Here is a 16,050-nt window from a genome sequence, read left to right on the forward strand (position 1 = left end):
GAAATAGACATTTTTAAATATCGTATTTCTAAGTTTCTTGTTTAACCTTCTCAGAAATAGTAACAAAAAATTCGATCAATCAGATCACTTGAAGTCATCTCACTCTTTCTTCAAAGCTATTGCTAATATTAGCAGACATAAATTCAACTTGAATTAGGTCTGTAACTCCAAATAAAAGAGCTCCAGGTCAAAATTAAGCAACACCCTTTTTTGAAAAATTAAAAAAAAAACATCAAATAAAAGTTGCATCACCCTTTTATCAATCAATCCAAAAATCAACTATATTGAGAACCTTTGATACCGAGAATCAACTAAACAAAAAACGAACTAGCTCACAGTAAAAAAATCATAAAATCGCCCAGTCTACAACCCCTAATCATCCCATGAATAAAAGCAAGAATAAGTAACTTTTTACCAAAAATTCCAGACTTCCCTTCACCCAAACCTCTTCATACCCAAACCACTTGTCAAAAATCAAAAAACAATTTGACCCCACTCGGTTTGTTTCTGAAGAATTGAAATCGTTTCGGAAAGCAAATCACCTTTTGAATAATCACTTCAAACTCAGTCAAACAATTTCTTAAAAACCTTTTTTCAATTTTCTACTCATTCTATCAAATACCATAAGCTTTCGTCTCTTTCTAATGAAAGACAATTTAGATTTCATCATAACCATATTCGTAGTTTCTTGTAAACCATTTATAGTTTTTTGATTCTTTATTTCAATCCTTCCTTTCTGTTTCCCAAACCATTGACCACCTCACCAGGTACAATAATGAAAATTTTTTCCTAAACGATACAAAAATTGCTAAATAAAAAAATCTTTTGAAACTCTTTGTCCTTTTTCTAACTTGATTAGCTTCCCCTGTTCTGACCTTTTTGTAATCGTAATCGTTTCGATCATAATCTTTGCTGAAGAATATCACCAGGAACATATATTTTAATCAACTTATTAATGAAAATAGAATATCAAAAAACAAAATCGCTGATCTAACCCCGATAAAAGATTTCCAACCTAACAACTCACACAAAAATCCCTAGTCAGCACCTACAACAAGTCAATCAAGCTAAAATTTCATGTAATTTTGAAGAAAGGCATGCACCATATTCAGAACCACTTTTATCAGCCCATCGCCATGCACCCCTAAGCGAACCACAGTACGAACAAACTTATGATATCTATCCATCGTTTCAACAAGGTCTAAACCGAACAAGACATCAAAGTCAAAATCAAAACTCAACAATCACAAATCAAAACTCTAAAATTTCATGTACTTTTGAAGAATGGCATGCACCACATTCAGAACCACTTTTACCAGCCCATCACCATGCACCCCTAAGCGAACCACAGTACGAACCAACTTATGATATCTATCCACCATTTCAACAAGGTCTAAGCCGACAATCAAAGTCTAAACCGAACATCAAAGACATCAAAGTCAAAATCAAAACTCAACAATCACCAATGACAGACAAAAAATTCACCCACGACGAAATAGAACCCCAAAAATGCACAATGATAATGATCAAAAAAAGATCAAAAAAATGATAAAATAATGATCAAAATGCACAACAGCTCTATGTGTCTGATTTCAACTTCAAACCAAGACACAAATTCTCTAGAGTAGCAATATCATCCATAAAATACGCAAAAAAACACGAATACAGATCTAATTGCGCAATATGTACAACAATTCTCCTGACAAAATCACACTTCCTTTAGGACTATTAGGATATTGCGCAAGAAACGAAACTTTTTTCCCTACTGAGGAAAAAGCATACAGAGTCAACAATTTTTAGAAACATTTAGATATTTGCCAATCTACAATTCTAAATGAACAGTTTTCTATAAATAACAACACAAATGAATCAAAACGAGACACAGATTACTGTACAAAATTTCCATATTTCAGACTTACTTTTGAAATTTCGAAAAAACACAAAAAAAACAACTGCAATTTTCAACAATGTTTAATTGTCAACACTCCCAAATAAACCAACAATAATTTGAGCCTTTAGCAGATTTATTATGAAAATACCTCAAGGTTTACGCAATATTGAATTTTGATGTCGGAGAGATACGTTCACGCACTGCATCTTCTACTTAAGCCCGACGAGTTTTCAAAAAACAACGAGCAAGCAAAATTTCAAAATTTTAACAAGATAAAATATACAAACTTTTCGGTCATCCTTGAACAATACGAAATTATTTCACCAGTCAATAAAAAACAAAAAATAAGGAAAGAATTTTTTTTTTAAACCTAGTGATTTTCCTCGCAAAAGGTGAATCCTTTAAAATAGTTTTAATTGCACAATATCTAAATTCCGCAATTGATGAATCAAAAAGCAATTGGCCCATAGAACCAATACAAGTAATTTTCCCAAAAACAAACCGAAAATATTATACAACAGCAGTCATAAACAGTGCATAAAATCAAATGCCACTAGATGAACAATTACACTGTTTAACACAATTTGTTATCGGAAACCAACACTACGGTTTTAATAGACTAGTCTATGGCATCTACATAGGACTAGTATCTTTTTCAGTATTTATGAAAAAAATCTTCAGACCACTTATCTTAAGTGAAAACGTTATCACAGATTTAGACGATGTTTTCATACAATCACAAACAAAACAAGATATGTTTAAGTTTTAGAAACATATCGTCAGCTTTTAATAACAAAAAACATGAAAACAAAATTTCTTGGGCATATTTTCAAAGGAAAAACAGTAAAGCCAATAAAATTTAAAATAGATGCAACTTTAACACTCCAACCGAAATGAAACCAAAAAAATCTAAGAAATTCTTGGAATTTTAAGTTTTTTAAGTAAATAAATTTATAAAGTGAATTATTTTTCGACCATTTTATAACATACTACGTCAGCAGAACAACTTTGCGTGGATCCTGAAGCATCAAAAATGTTTTGATGAAATGAAAAAAAAACATCCAACTGACTTAATATTCAATACTATTTTCGATCCAAATCAACCATTTATGCCATGTATGTTGTTTCAAGTTTTGAATTGGTGCAGCACTTCAAGAATTGCATCAAGACACCAACAAAATGAATTTACACAAAAAACCGTAGAACTTAAAAAAATACCACAGAACATAAAAAATGTCTTCGCTAAAGACGAAACATCACCACGGCCAGAAGGTAATCATGCAGTCAAAATTGACTCTGATAGTAAACAAATCAATAACTTGGAACACTTCCCACTTTACATAGTTTGCCAAAACGATCATTAAAAAGTCAATTTACTAGGCAGAAACACAATTAAACCTATCCTATAGTCATCATGGATAAAAAGCAATACCTAATAAAAAAACAGGTAAGCAAACCCACAACGTAATAAATCTTTCCCAATAATGGAAAAAAAACCTAACTGATACAATTATTTTAGCAAGAACTTTAGATACCAGCAACAAACATACAATAAATAAAATATTTTAATTAAAAGACCCAATAGACAAAAACTTTTATCAAGTCAAGAAATCAAAATATCTTCTTGCCATGAACAGTCAATCTAACAAAAAACTTACTAAAGAACTGTCAAAGTTTTGACCATTTTATTTCCCAAATGAAATCTTGGGCAAATAAAAACTAAACCCGCAAAAACTGATGAAACCATTTTAGGAAACAAGACTTTTTTCAGTCATTTAACAAAACCACAATAATTGAAAACACTGATATTTTGGAATATCATCACACAGACACTATCGGAAAATAACAGTACGATTTTAATAGACTATTCTATGGCATCTCCGTAGGACTAGTAACTTTTCAGCATTTATGAAAACACTGATATTTTGGAATATCAACACACAGATACAAACGTAACCTGTTCATCATTAAGTTTAATTTTAACAGCATTTCATACATCACACTCTTTGAGTACAAAAGGACAAACAAGATTAGAACAAACTCATCATAATTTTACACAAGTTTTGTAATTTCCATTTAAACCAATATAGATTATGGTACTTTTTGAATGACTGTATTACATGTCAGTTAAACAAGCCCTTACCACATCAAAAACAAATTCCACAAAAACAAGATTTTAAAGGACAAAACTTATATTTCAATCACCGAATTTTATTGATAGGAAAGACCCTCTATCACCATCCTTAGATGAAAATTCATTCTTAATGGTCATTGTAGACGCACTTTTAGATGAGGTAGCACTAAACCCTATAGCACATTGTAGACGCACATCTATAACATCCAAAAAACCTCTCATGAATACTCAGACAAGATTATTTTAACCCTCTCGCAGCTAACCTAAGTTTAAATAAATGCCCAGAGCCTAAAAATGCACCACTTCACCAAAATTGGACTCATAGTCGCACAGCATTGACACAAACCACACTCTACGTTTCAGTCCTACCTATAATAATCAAATCCGATTGGAACTGATTTTCACCAGAATTTTCAAAATATTTTGACTCTGAAAGAAACAAACAACATCAAAGAATTCTATGTAATGAAACTGACAGACTCCGAGACGAAACTATAAAACAACTCGCTGTAAAAATAGAAACATTGGGACGCAGAGCATACTCTCTAAATACACACGATTATAAAAACACAAAAATGACATGATTATTTAAAAAAAATCTGTGTAATGAAATTGGCAGACTCCGGAACGAAACTATAAAACAACTCGCTGTAAGAATAGGATCTTTGGGACGCAAAGCGTACTCTCTAAATACACAAGACTATGAAAACACAAAAATGACAGAAATTCTAATGGTGATCTTAACACCACAATTAAAAAAAGCAATGAGAAAGAGAGCATCACATGCATCATCAGTTCGAGAACCAGGTGTTGATTTCCGCAAATTTTTAGACAATTTAGAACACAGAAAAACCACAATGAAACTACAATTACAATATGTGAATAGTATTCACACAACAACTTCACTTATAAATAACATCCAAGACTCCGATAAAAGTTTAGCAGAAAAAATCACTCTAAGTCTGAATATATATGAAAAAAATGTAAAATTTAAAGAAAAACCCTCTTTCAAAAAACTGTGTTACTATTGGAATGGGCACATCATTGCTCAATGCAGACAAAACAACAAGATAAATCAAATCGGCCACCGAAATACAAAGAACCAAATAAATCATTTTACCGATAAATTAAAAAAGAGAGAAGTTTACAAAATGAAAACATTCAAAGCAATAATAACTCAGAAAAAAACATTTCTATCTAATTCTAGTAATAGCCGACCCCAAACGCCATACTCAAACATTTTTCCTGAACAATCCCCATAAAATTAAAATTCACAAATTTATTCATAAAATAGATATAGTTGATCAAACAGTCATAATAATCAATATAGGAAAAACTATTCAAGATAAAAATTTAACAGTAGAATTTATTCTAATTATAATTGAAATCGATCATTTTCAACTTGAATTACACAAATGATCAACCAAGAAACTCTTCAAATAAACCCAAGAGAAATTAATCAAATAACCGTAATAGGATTTACTCAAATAATTGATCTCCAAAATATTCCAATAACAGCTCATATAAAAAACTATTGCAAAAGATCTCGAGAAAACCTTAGATCTAGAAAAGATTGCTATCAAAATAGATCATGAAGTTATTCTCAATCACCACATCGAAATAGTTCACCATATCCAGATATACAAAATCATAATTATCGAAGTAGTTTACCTAAACATCAACGAGAAATCAACCAAGTATAAACTACAAGCAAAAGAATTCCAGACCCACCAGGAATAGAAAGCACAGAAACCTTAGGACTGCATTTAAATCATACACACTGCGAAAAATTATATTCCTCATATGGTTGACAATCGAACAAATATGAGTATTATATATCAGAATACAGCACCAAAAACCTTCTCACCTAGAAAAAAATGAACATTTCCACGTCGTTAAGAAAGCCCAAAAAGCAAAAACCTTCAACCACCAGAACTTGAAACAGATTTTTTAATCAATCCAAGAGCAGTATCAAGTATTTTAACGTTCCTACATGGAATGAAAATCACTCAATAAAACGCAAACTTCCACTTTCCAAAACTTCAAGTAATCTAGCCACAGCACAAGGCACAAGTTTTACAAACTATGGTAAAATTCAGTTATCTCTTATACCTACACGAACATTGGAACAAACTAAACTTCCAATAAAACCGTTCTAGCAATTATTTCATATCATTCATTACAAAATATAGACCAACAATCAACATCCTAAATAGTGAAATACAAATCAAAGAGAAGTGCACAAAATAAATAAAAAAATTTAAACGTTTTTCCAAAGACTTCATAAACAACCCCCGCTCTTTTCAAAGTCTTACCCTATCTACAATCAACAACGAAATTATTTAAAACCATCAACTGGACCCGCATATGATTTTTCAATTAACCAAGATTATCAATATAATAATGATCAAATGCACAACAGCTCTACGTGTCTGATTTCAACTTCAAACCAATACACAAATTCTCTAGAGTAGCAATATCATCCATAAAATACGCAAAAAACACAAATACAGATCTAATTGCGCAATATGTACAACAATTCTCCTGACAAAATCACACTTCCTTTAGGACTATTAGAATATTGCGCAAGAAACGAAACTTTTTCTCCTACTGAGGAAAAAGCATACAGAGTCAACAATTTTTAGAAACATTTAGGTATTTTCCAATCTACAATTCTAAATGAAAAATTTTCTATAAATAACAACACAAATGAATCAAAACGAAACACAGATTACTGTACAAAATTTCCATATTTCAAACTTACCTTTAAAGTTTCGAAAAAACACAAATAAACAACAGCAATTTTCATCAATGTTTAATTGTCAACACTCCCAAATAAACCAACAAGAATTTGAGCATTTAGCAGATTTATTATGAAAATACCTGAAGGTTTACGCAATATCGAATTTTGATGTCGGAGAGATACGTTCACGCACTGCATCTTCTACTTAAGCCCGACGAGTTTTCAAAAAACAACGAGCAAGCAAAATTTCAAAATAATAACAAGATAAAATATACAGACTTTTTGGTCAACCTTGATCAATACGAAATTATTTCACCAGTCATTAAAAAACAACAAATAAGGGAAGTATTTTTTATAAACCTAGTGATTTTCCTCGCAAATGGTGAATCCTTTAAAATAATTTTTAATTGCACAGTATCTAAATTCCGCAATTGATGAATCAAAAAGCAATTGGCCCATAGAACCAATAAAAGTAATTTTCCCAAAGTTAAACCAAAAACATTATACAACAGCAGTCATAAACAGTGCATAATATTAAATTCCACTAGATGAACAATTACACTGTTTAACACAATTTTTTATCGGAAACCAACACTACGGTTTTAATAGACTAGTCTATGGCATCTACATAGGACTAGTATCTTTTTCAGTATTTATGAAAAAAATCTTCAGTCCACTTATCTTAAGTGAAAACGTTATCACAGATTTAGACGATGTTTTCATACAATCACAAACAAAACAAAATATGTTTAAGTTTTAGAAACATATCATCAGCTTTTAATAACAGAAAACTTGAAAGCAAAATTTCTTGGGCATAATATTAAGGGAAAAACTGTATAGCCATTAAAATTTGAATCCTATACTCATCATGCATAAAAAGCAATACCTAATAAAAAAAACAGGTAAGCAAGCCAACAACGTAAAAAATCTTTCCCAATAATGGAAAAAAAACCTAACTGATACAATTATTTTAGTAAGAAATTTAGATACTAACGAAAAACATACAATAAATAAAATATTTTAATTAATAGACCCAATAGACAAAACCCTTTATCAAGTAAAGAAATCAAAATATCTTCTTGCCATGAACAGTCAATCTAACAAAAATTTTACTCAAGAACTATCAAAGTTTTGACCACGTTATTTGCCAAAAGAAATCTTGGACAAATAAAAACTAAACCCGCAAAAACTGATGAAACCATTTTAGGAAACAAGACTTTTTTCAGTTATTTAACAAAACCACAGTAATTGAAAACACTGATATTTTGGAATATCATCACACAGACACTATCGGAAAATAACAGTACGATTTTAATAGACTATTATATGGCATCTCCGTAGGACTAGTAACTTTTCAGCTTTATGAAAACACTGATGTTTTGAAATATCAACACACACATACAAACGTAACCTGTTCATCATTAAATTTAATTTTAACAGCATTTCATACATCACACTCTTTGAACAGAAAAAGGACCCACATGATTAGAAAGAAACTCATCATAATTTCACACAAGTTTTGTAATTTCCAAATAAACCAATATAGATTACGGTACTTTTTGAATGACTGTTTTACATGTCAGTTAAGCAAACATTTACCACATCAAAAACAAATTGCTGAAAAACAACATTTCAAAGGAAAAAACTTAATCACCGAGTTTAATTGATAGAAAAGACCCTCTATCACCATCCTCAGATGGAAATTCATACTTAATGGTCATTGTAGACGCACTTTCAGATGAGGTAGCACTAAACCCTGTACCACATTGTAATGCCTTCTATTTATACACAACACTCTATGAACATTGAATAGCAAAGATTGGGTTACCCGAAATCCTGATTTCAGACAACGGAACAGAAGTTATAAATAAAGAATTAATCACATAATGTCATTTCCACAACATGAAAACCCAAACCCAGAACCTCACATGCTCCCTGGGTGAATAGTTTATTTGAAGGTATGAACCGTTCCTTACAAGAAAATCTCCGATGTATAATTAATGGTGACGATAAAAACTATGCTGAATGGTCAGCAGACGTTATGTTGTTTCCCTTAGCATACAACTTTCGAATTACAGCAGCGTTTGGATTATCACTTTAAAAAATAGTTTTTTCACCAAAAACAATGAAACCCAACAATGTGCCCGACAAACTCCTCGAAAAATGCATGAGGACATTGCCAACCGACTAAAGACTCGTTTTGCTACAACTTCTCACTTTATACTCATGATGGAGATCATTTCATCACCCACAAATTTTAAAATTAGCCTCCCATAGCCACACAGAATGGATTTTGAATAGAAACAAAATATTGTCAAATTGCAAAGACAATACTATAAAGACAAAAAAATCGATCTCAATTTTGTTCACGTTTTACACCAGCATCATATATTAAAATAGGAACTCTTCAATTAATTCCAGACTTTACAATGCAGGAAAAAAAATTACAAAAAAAATTACAGTTTTGACAAAACGACCGTATCAAATTACTGAAAAACCCACAGATGTGACATACAAATTAATTGATCAAAATGAAAAAGAAATAATACAACAGAGAAATAGCCCTCCACTATATTACCCCGAAGAATACGCTCTTTGCGAGCTGACACAGTTATACTCTTTTACAGGTTGACACAATGTTGAAACACCTCAGCAAATTTTGAATCACAAATATCAGAAACTCCGAACACACTTCCACAGCCCTCATTCCTAAAACAAAAACTATATCAGAAAAAAACTCTTAAAAAACCAGCTGAAAAACAAAGAAAAAATCTTAAGTTACAAGAACAAATTTTAAAATCTCAAATAAAAAAAGTCACAACAACGTCAATCACCTCGACTCCGAAGTCAACCTAGAAAAAATAATAAAAACTTTATCCCCAGTCTAAAAAATCAATAAAAATAGAATTTCAGCAACCTTCTACACAATTAAGAAACTGGAATATTTTCCCAAACAATTAAAACTCATCATTGCTTGCGGAGCAATAGAAATAGACATTTTTCAATATCGTATTTCTAAGTTTCTTTATTAACCTTCTCAGAAATAGTAACTGAAAAACCGATCAATCAGATCACTTGAAGTCATCTCACTCTTTCTTCAAAGCTATTGCTAATATTAGCCGACATAAGTTCAACTTGAATTAGGTCTGTAACTCCAAATAAAAGAGCTCCAGGTCAAAATTAAGCAACACCCTTTTTTGAAAAATTAAAAAAAAACATCATATAAAAGTTGCATCACCCTTTTATCAATCAATCCAAAAATCAACTATATTGAGAACCTTTGATACCGAAAATCAACTAAACAAAAAACGAACTAGCTCACAGTAAAAAAAATCATAAAATTGCCCAGTCTACAACCCCTAATCATCCCATGAAAAAAAGCAAGAATAAGTAACTTTTTACCAAAAACTCCAGACTTCCCTTCACCCAAACCTCTTCATACCCAAACCACTTGTCAAAAATCAATAATTAATTTGACCCCACTCGGTTTATTTCTGAAGAATTGAAATTGTTTCGGAAAGCAAATCACCTTTTGAATAATCACTTCAAACTCAGTCAAACAATTTCTTAAAAAAGTTTTTTTCAATTTTCTACTCATTCTATCAAATACCATAAGCTTTTGTCTCTTTCTAATAAAAGACGATTTAGATTTCATCATTACTATATTCGTAGTTTCTTGTAAACCATTTATAGTTTTTTTGATTCTTTAATTCAATCCTTCCTTTCTGTTTCCCAAACCATTGACCACCTCACCAGGTACAATAATGAAAATTTTAGCCTAAATGATACAAAAAATGCTAAATAAAAAAATCGTCCGAAACTCTTTATCCTTTTTCTAACTTGATTATCTTCCCTTGTTCTGCCCCTTTTGTAATCGCAATCGTTTCGATCATAATCTTTGCTGAAGAATATCACCAGGAACATATACTTTAATCAACTTAATAATGAAAATAGAAAATCAAAAAACAAAATTGCTGATCTAACACCGATAAAAGATTTCCCACCTAACAACTCACACAAAAATCCCTAGTCAATACCTACAACAATTCAATCAAACCAAAATTTCATGTACTTTTGAAGAAAGTCATGCACCACATTCAGAACCATTTTTACCAGCCCATCGCCATGCACCCATAAGCAAACCACAGTACAAGGCAACTTATGATATCTATCCATCATTTGAACAAAGTCTAAACCGAACAAGACATCAAAGGCAAAATCAAGTTCAACAATCACCAATGATAGACAAAAAATTCACCCACGACGAAATAGGACCCCAGCAACACCAAGAAGTCATTTCAATATACCCTCATCACCCACATCAAACCCCCTCTAGATCTTTTTTATAGTACAATCCAAAGCACTCTACCATTTACAAGTTTAGCATTGCAACAAAAAACACCTATTATTCCAACAGATAACCTAGGCTCAACACCAACATCTGAGCAAATTAGAAAAAAACCGTTCAACCCTCTCGCCTTCTCGCATAGACTCTCCCATTGGATGAACTGTACATTTACTCAAGGGGAACCAAACCTAGTAAATGAACTATTAAAAATTTACCCAGATACAACCTTGTCATTACCAGAACCACAATCTCTTCTATCAACACCTTCGGTGACCGGTATAACACCATTAACTAATTTTCCAACAAAATTTCCAAATCAATTGAACAATAGATATCACCAAATACAAAACACAAGTAAACACCTACGCCTAGATTGGAACTCATTTGCAGCACTAACTCCTCTATTTGAACAAAAACTCGATAGTATTCGCGTCCATAATTGGGCAATGAATAGACTACAATATAGACATGAAATTCGCAAATACATTCAAGAACCTAGCATTCAAGTATTTTCATAACGAAGTCTAATTCTAAAATTTGAATTAACAGTAAAAATTAAACAACTTACTACATCACCCATTGCCGATATCTCAACCAGACATAACAGTTCAATCATAAATCCCTCCAATTATCTGCAAAAAATTCTTTTTGTTTTATTAATTTTAACGGCTATACTAAAAAGACAGTAGGCTAAATAATTTTCTACAATCTTTTTTCAAGAATATCGTATAAAAGTATATTTTACCTCTTTTATCTAAAATTCTCTTTCCCTCTTTGTACCTTTTGAACCAATAAATCATAATAATCCCTCACCCCGAACGGGACCTTAAGATCTCCTCGTAACCCATTAAGATTGCGAAGATCTCCATTAAAAAATATGGAATTGACCAGGTCACACAATGTGAATCTGAATCACTACAAATAGAAACAACAAACTCAACACTTTTTTCAAAAGCCCGTGATACAATTTTCACAGGTTATAAGTTCAAAGAAAAACTTTCTGAGAAGAAACTGCCTTGTTCTCACTCAAGTCTCAAGCGAAAACAAAAACAGATTCGATAAGGTATCATATTACCAAAATAAAATTGAAAAAACACTACATCTTGATCCAGAAGACTGTAAAAATGAATTAAAACGTTCCAAGATTATAAACAACAAAGAAAATAATCAAAATCTAGTAAATTTTCATACTTTTTTAGACTCCGCACACCATGATGAAAACTTCCCTTATCAAGGTGTGCACGAAAAATTAACTTATGACGTCCACGATAAAAACTGGATACCACATATAGGAAAAAATGACCCGTCAAGTTGTAAAGTAGACTCGAAAAATTCAGGATACGAAGAAATAAAGCTTTTAGATTGGAAAATTCATTTAGAAAAGGAACAACTAACACGTAATTTAAAAGATGACACCACAATCTATGAAGGAATCTGATAACATTATAGGAATGACCAAGGATTTTGCGATCCCCCACTCGCACACAGGCAACCATTGTTTGTTTCCCTGGAGACACATGCACCACATTTCAAGTTTTTAAAATTTACGCAGAAATATTCCAATTCCACAAAAAAACTGTTTATCGATTCCATCCCATTCGATCAGCTACACCTCGATAAACGATGAAATTCAAACTCGTATGAAAACATAGAAGGTATAGAAATTAAATTACCACGTTTTCGAAATTATCTTGAAACAGAACTAGATTGTAAATATCCAAAACCAATTTTTCCGACACAATATGCAGAATTACTTGTTGAATATGAAAAAAAATTTGACATGAAAACAGGCAAACTCATGGTCCATATTTTGCATCCAAACCAAAAGAGAGAGCATGAACAAACTTGTATTCCAGTAATATTTTATAAAAACAATAGAAACATTGGGGAAAACTACTGTTAGAAAATCGTGATAGCACACGACTCCAAAAATTATCACTAACGAGTAACACATATTTTGGCGCAATTCACTACGATTATCATCTTGATATGAAAGTTGATTATATCTTAAGTAGAATTTTAAAAGAAATGTCACTCTCCAAACTAGAAACACTACACTACTTATGTTAACTAGAACGAACACAAATTTTACAACCTGTAGCATTAGCCGTTCTAAAAATACCCTATGCAGGATACCTACTATCAGGAATTCGCTCAAATTTTATCGATTACGAAGGAAACATCCTTTGGTATTACACATGCACTAAAACAATCTCACCGCTTTATGTATTTAAAGACAAAATAAGCTACCAAAGAATACCAAAGTTTAAAAAAAATGAAAGTAATATTCGTAGATTTGTCACAAAGAAAATAGTTCTGGGATACAGTTGTCCCATGTGGATTAGAATATAGCTGAAATGTCCAACAGCTTAATCCAAACAAAGATAAATATTATCTTCTCACACCGTACCCCACTTTAACGCAATCTTTAAAAAAACTTTAACCCGAAGGCATCCGAGCAAAAGCCCGTAATCCTAATGTAGATCTACAATTTAAAGGCATATTTCGAAAATCGGATGGACAACATCACATCCACATACAAAAGTTTCGAGAACTACTTACAAAAACGGACACTACCCAACGACAATCAATCGATCAAAATTTACCAAAAATCGCCGAAACAGCCTGTTTCTCCGATGTTTTTAAACAAAATTATAGTGGATTTTTTAGAGACATCAAAGATTACATTTTTCCGAATGGACAAAAAAACCGCTCACAAGACATTTCACCAATCAATGTTTTCAGCTTTTTACACATAAAAAATTAACTCCTAGCATTTCTAGGATGGCCATACTACATATTAGAAAAATTTGCTATCTTTTACGGAAGGTTTGTTTTTATAGAATTTCTATTCTCACTACTTAAAAGGATTTGTAACACATACGGAGTACACACAATTCAAAAGACAAGCCAGCGTAGCAAGAATATTATTCGCAGGGTTTTTTGGAATTTTCTCTACAACAATTAATGAAATCCTTCTCGATGCACAAATTACCGAAAATAATAAAAAAACTATCAACAACTCAAAACACATAGCAAACTCCATACGACAAGAAAACGACTTCACCCACAGCACCATCACATTTACACAATTTATCAAATCATCATCCTCTACAAATAATACCAAAAAGTATAGAAATGCACTCTCCGTAGCACAAGGCATGCACCAAAACAACGTACACAACGAAGCCGCATATCGCATAGCACAAAACACTGATGAAACAAATCATATCCGAAAAAACCTTAAAACAAATCATCGAAGATAAACAAATCATAGGACAACCACACACATTAAATTATCGTTCTCAGAGCAATCATCTTCTTAGCCCACGATGAGCCGCCAGAATGGATCCCTCAATCGTTCTCTCCCCTACCCACCAATCTCCACCGACAACAATCTCTGGTATCCATTTCGGACCCCACCTCTTCTCACCTACACGTTTTTAGCCCCAGTTATTCATCTAACTCGCCACACATGAACTCTGACTACTCAAACTACTACTCAACCCGAACTGTATATGACACTAACCTCAATTTGGAAAACCCCGCAGTTGACACACTTCCAACTCTTCGCACACTGACACTACCCCATTTCTCTTCTTTCCAGTCATGCACCCGATGTCCATAGCCCCATGACTGATGACCAGCTTGAGCGTGGTCCACTCACAATCCAACAATTAACTCACTCCATTTCAACCCGCGGGTCATCTCAATCATCTACCCGCAATTCCCCCACCCGCGCACAACAATTCCTTGCGAAGCGAAAATACCCCAACAGCCCACCTCAATTTCTAATGAATCGTTCAACATCATGCGACCTTTTCCAAGTAATCACCCCCGTCACGCTAATGCACCATCATTTTTAGTTGAAAACCTTCCCTCTTTCCCCCAGTACACGTAGAATAATGAGAAAACCAAGCCCAACGAGCCAAGTATCTTGACGAAATTTCCCTTCTCCCCAACCTTGCTTGGATCTCATTCCATGATTGTACCAACCCACTCAAAGTTCCATTACAAAAAACAGCCGACGATGATGAACTTTGCGACACTATCATTCATCATTTCATCACTGAACTACACGTGAACCACCTCACTAAAATTGGGTCATGACAAGCAATTAACCGTTTCATTGCACGAAAATCAAATCAGATTTCAATAAAACACATTGATCACACAGTCATCCGACACATGGAAGACTCACCGTACTCACCCCGCACGCAGTGAATTCCCAACTAACCAAAAAGTGCTTCGATTAAACTGACTTTATCTTTAACTCAGACAGACTAATAAACATTTTGTCAAGATATTGATCATGCAATTCAAAACACAAAGAATTTTCAATCAAGTTGCAGCAAGTTTGATCAATTTCAACTAACATTTTTTTTCTTGTCTCCAAAATAAGTGACAATAATTGTTCACACGAAATGATGTTTGAGACTAAACTCACACATACTCATACATGTTACGGATTTATTCAACGCCATTTCCTTCAATTTTCACCATCCCGAAATCCCCATCACCGATAAGTGTTCATCAACTACAAATTAACATTACCATACTTTCTCAACTTCACTTATTGCATTATAAACAACCAACTTTCACGGCCCTCCGCAACTATGATCCCATTAGACAAATAAGTATCTTTTGCTCTCTCATCAAAAAATTCCAAAATGAAGACTTCCGCCTCATTATTATCCCACATGATTATATCCAACTAGGTGAATTTGCCATTTCAGAAACTACAAAACTTTAAGTTCAATCACAATTTATATAATCTAATCAAGAACTCCCAGCACCAATTTTTCGCCACGTCAGAAGAAGTTAAAATCATTCGCGCACTCGAATTTTTTTGACCCTTTTTACGCACTAAAACAGTAATCCGAGTGCTAGCTAAGCTTTTTTTGTATACTCACCCACAAAAAAGATTAATTCTC

This window comes from Symsagittifera roscoffensis, chromosome 4, assembly GCF_963678635.1.
Source record: "Symsagittifera roscoffensis chromosome 4, txSymRosc1.1, whole genome shotgun sequence".
NCBI lineage: Eukaryota > Metazoa > Xenacoelomorpha > Acoela > Convolutidae > Symsagittifera > Symsagittifera roscoffensis.